This window comes from Callithrix jacchus, chromosome 7, assembly GCF_049354715.1.
Source record: "Callithrix jacchus isolate 240 chromosome 7, calJac240_pri, whole genome shotgun sequence".
NCBI lineage: Eukaryota > Metazoa > Chordata > Mammalia > Primates > Cebidae > Callithrix > Callithrix jacchus.
Window position 1 is genome coordinate 72251705 of NC_133508.1, and position 4596 is coordinate 72256300.

The 4596-nt window shown below is 50.3% G+C and overlaps 1 pseudogene; it reads right to left on the bottom strand.

Annotated features, from left to right (window-relative positions):
- Positions 1–263: 263 nt before the first annotated feature.
- LOC100895887 (keratin, type II cytoskeletal 8 pseudogene) lies at positions 264–4137 on the bottom strand (annotated as a pseudogene).
- Between the last annotated feature and the right edge of the window lie 459 nt (positions 4138–4596).

The following is a 4596-nucleotide window of genomic DNA, read 5'->3' on the forward strand; positions in this document are numbered from 1 at the left end:
CAAGAGCCAAAGCTGGAGCCAGGCTGTAGCTGAGGCCAGGGCTTGTGAGGCCCCCATAGGCTGAGCTCAGACCACCTGCATAGCCACTGGTGGTCTTCCTATGGATACTCATGTTCTGCATCCCAGACACCAGCCAGCTTGCGGTAGGTGGCGATCTCGACGTCCAGGGCCAGCTTAACATTCATCAGCTCCTGGCACTCACACAGCTGCCGCGCCATGTCCTGCTTGGCCTGCTGCACGGCTGCCTGAGGAAGTTAATCCTGTCAGTCAGTCCTTCCAGGCGAGACTCCAGCTCTACCTTGTTCACATAAGCTTCATCCACATCCTTCTTGATGAGGACAAATTCATTCTCCATCTCTGTATGCTTATTGATCTCATCCTCATACTTGTTATTGAAGTCCTCCACCAGCCCCTGCATGTTGCCAAGCTCCACCTCCAGCTTCAGCTTCTCCTGGCCCAGGGTCGCCAGCTGCTGCCTCAGGTTGTTGATGTAGCTCTCGAATACGTTGTCCATGTTGCTCCGAGCCATCTTCTGCTGCTGCAGGAGGCTCCACTTGGTCTCCAGCATCTTGTTCTGCTGCTCCAGGAACCTACCTTGTTGATGAAGGAGGCGAACTTGTTGAGGGTCTAGATCTGCTCCTTCTCCTGGGTACGCATGGCCTGGCTGTTGGGGTCCACTTCCAGGTTAAGGGGGCTCAGCAGGCTCTGGTTGACCGTGACGGCGGTGATGCCTCCCATACCCATGCCCATGTCCATGCTGCTAGCCCCACCATAGCCTGCACCCAGGCCACCCCGGAAGCTGCTGCTGTCCACTCGGGAGAAGCTCAAGGAGCTGATGCAGGCACAGGGCCCACTTGTGTAGGAGCGGCTGCTCAAGGCCCGGGGGCCAGAGGTGGACACCTTGTAGGACTTCTGGGTCACCCTGATGGATGTGGTGGAGGTAGGAGTGGAGGCAGGTGGGCTGAACCAGTGGAGATTCCAGAAGGAGCAGAAGCTGCTTCTTCTCAACCCATGTTCTTAAAAAGATTGCCATGGTTTCCTCCTATAAGCATTATTTTGAAAGTGAATTTGGAGGCTCATCCCTGTAATCCCAACACTTTGGAAGGCCAGGGCGGGCAAATTGCTTAAGCACAGGAGTTCGAGACCAGCCTGGGCAACATGCCAAAACCCCACCTCTACAAAAAATACAAAAACATTGGCCAGACGTGGTGGTGCACACCTGTGGTCCCAGCTACTGTGGAGGCTGAGGCTGAAGGATTACTTGAGCCTGAGAGGTGGAGACTGCAGTGAGCTGTGATTGCACCACTCACTCCAGCCTGAGCGGCAGGGTGAGACCCTGTCTCAAAAAAAACAGAGTTTGGATATGATTTTTCTCCTTCATTCTCTCTCCTTCTCTAGTTTCTCCTTTTCCCTCTTTTCCTCCTCCTCTCCTTGCTCTTCCCCCTGGCCATAGTCATGACTTTCACTACATATTATTGGGAAGTTCTTTCTGAGCTGTAATTTATGCCATTCTGGACGCAAAGGCTTATGAGTTTCCTAAAGACATGGTATTCAGAGGAGGGTTTTGAAGGACAAAAATTCCCCTATTATGGGTTGAATTGTGTCTTCTAAAAAAGATACGCTGGATTCCAAGTCCCCACTACCTCATAATGTAGCCTCAACAGGAAATGGGGTCTTTACAGATGCGGTCAAGTTAAAATGAGTCATTAGGGTGAGCCCTAATCCAAGATGACTGGTGTCCTTATGAAAAGGGGAAATTTGGATACACACAGGCACACACACACACAGACACACAGGCACACACACACACACACACACGAGAGAACACCATGTGAAGATAAAGGCAGAAATGGGGGCATGCGTCCTCAAGCCAAGAAACCATTGTCCCTGGATCCCTAGGAGGGAACCAACCTGCCAACACCTTGATCGCAGACTTTAAGCCTCCAGAACTGTGAGACAAAACCAACCTCCCTCCCTCCCTTCCTTTTCTCCCTTCCTTCCTTTCTCCCTCCCTCCCTTCCTCTTTCTTTTCTTTCTTTCTTTTTCTTTCTTTCTTCTTTCTCTTCTTATTTTGGGACAGAGTCTCACTCTGTCACCCAGGCTGGACTGCAGTGGCACTATCTCAGCTCACTGCAACCTCCACCTTCTGAGTTCAAGCGATTCTCCTGCCTCAGCCTCCGATGTAGCTGGGATTACAGGCATGCACCACCATACCCAGCTACTTTTTGTATTTTTAGTAGAGATGGGATTTCACCACATTGGTCAGGCTGGTCTCAAACTCCTGACCTCTAGTGATCTGCCCACCTCGGCCTCCCAAAGTGCTGGGATTATAGGCCAGAAATACCACACTCAGCATCTTCCTTCCTTCCTTCCTTCCTTCCTTCCTTCCTTCCTTCCTTCCTTCCTTCCTTCCTTCCTTCTTTCCTTCCTTCTCTCCCTCCCTCCCCCGTTCTCCGTCTCTCTGTCTCTCTTTCTCTCTTTCTGACAGAGTCTCACACTATCACCCAGGCTAGAGTGTAGTGGCATGATCTCAGCTCACTACAACCTCCGCCCCCAGAGTTCAAGTGATTCTCCTGCTTCAGCCTCCTGAGTAGCTAGGACTACAGGCATGCACCACACCTGGCTAATTTTTGTATTTTAGTAGAGACAGGGTTTCACCATGTTGGTCAGGATGACCTCGATCTCTTGACCTTGTGATCTGCCTGCCTCAGCCTACCAAGTGTTAGGATTACAGGTGTGAGGCACCACACCTGGTTCACTCTTTCTTCCTTGCCTCCCTTCCCTCCCCTCCCCTTCTCTTCTCCTTCCTTCTTTTTTTGTTTTGACACAGTCTCACTGTGATTGCTGAGGTTGGAATGCAGTGGTGTGACTAAGACTCACTACAGCCTCAACCTCCCTAGGCTCAAGTGAGCTTTCCCTTCTCAGCTTCCCCAGTAACTGGAACCACAGGCACACACTACCATGCCCAGCTAATTTTTTTTTTTTTGTATTTTTGGTAGTGACAGGGTTTTGTCATGTTGCCTAGGCTGGTCTCCTGGAAGGAAGGAAAGAAGGAAGGAAGGAAGGAAGGAAGGAAGGAAGGAAGGAAGGAAGGAAGGAAGGAAGGAAGGAAGGAAGGAAGGAATTCCTCACCCTGGACTCATGCAATCTACCTGCCTCAGCCTCCCACAGTGCTGGGAGTACAGGCGTGAGCCACTGCACCAGCTCAAGACAATATATTTTGTAATTTCAGCACTCATGACAATACATTTGATAATTTCAGCAGTGCTCTGTTGCAACACCCCTAGGAAAATCCTGCACTTTCAAAGGGAGCTCCGGCTGGGTCTTTCTGAATCTGTGTCATGAGACCGACAGCAACCTCTGCGGGATCCTCCGTGCTAACCCAGCCCCAGGTTGGGAGTGACTGAGGTGACAGCTCCAAGTTGGGAGACAGACTAAGGAGAGGAGAAAGATCAAATTAATGAGCTCAGCAATGCCATTAATGAGGCACCAGGCAATATCCAGGGGGCTTCTGTGATGGCCTACACCAGGGCAAGATTAGCCAAAGGATGCCGGGAGCCAGCCCATGCCAGGTTCTGATGTGATGTGATCTGTCCTCTTGATGCCTCCCTTCCACAAAGTCCAGGGTGGGGCTGGGAGTAAACACAAAGAGTTCTCACCCAGTGGCTGAGATGGCTTGGGAGTCCCCTCCCCTTCTCTGGACCTGGCACAGGACCCTGCACATGGCATTGTACTTTCTGCCATGCAGGTTCATACCTGAGTCTACCCTCAGTAGAATAGTCTACCTATTCCTATGTGCCAGGCTCAGCAAGGCACCCTATCTACGTGTGTTTCCCTCCTCCTATTCCCACCCACCTTGAAAGTTCCATTTGGAACAGTTTGCTTCGTAGGAAAGCAAGCGAGTATCTTGCTAGCCTGTCTGGCAAATGCATAGGGAACCTTCTGCCCAAATCCTACAAAACCTTCTTTCTCTGGGTTACTGCTGGTCCATGCTAAAAATCCCGTCATCCGGCCTCCTTCTGAGGATCCTGTCCTTAAGGTCAGAGCTAGCTCTCACTGACTTCTGCCAGAGCTCAAAGTTTCTGCCTAACAAGACCCTCCTCACCGACAGCCACAGGCTCTCCCTGTTTTGTCCATGGAGGTCCATATGGGGTCTGAGTCCCTGTCATAGTCTGTGTCTTCTATACCTAGGTCTAGCTTATGATGCCTTATATGATGACGGGCACGGCCAGACCCCCTCACCACCATGTGCTGTCTGAGGATCTCAAACACAGTTGAGTGGACACTTGTGCCTGGGAAGCCTCATAATGAAGTAAGGCCTGAGGAGAGAAATAAGATGAGATCTGCGTTCTAACCCTGGGTCTATCTTTAGAGCAGGCCACTTCCCTTCTAAATCTCTTTCTTTGCCTAAAAAATGGGGACATAACCTCTCTGTGTGAAATTATACAGCCAAGTAAGTATATAAAAATGTAGACTGCCTGTGGCATATACATACATAGACATAGTTTTTCAGCTTTAAGAAAGGAATTTTGATACATACTATAGCATGAACCTTGAGGACATTATGCTGAGCAAAATAGGCCAGTCACAAAGGAC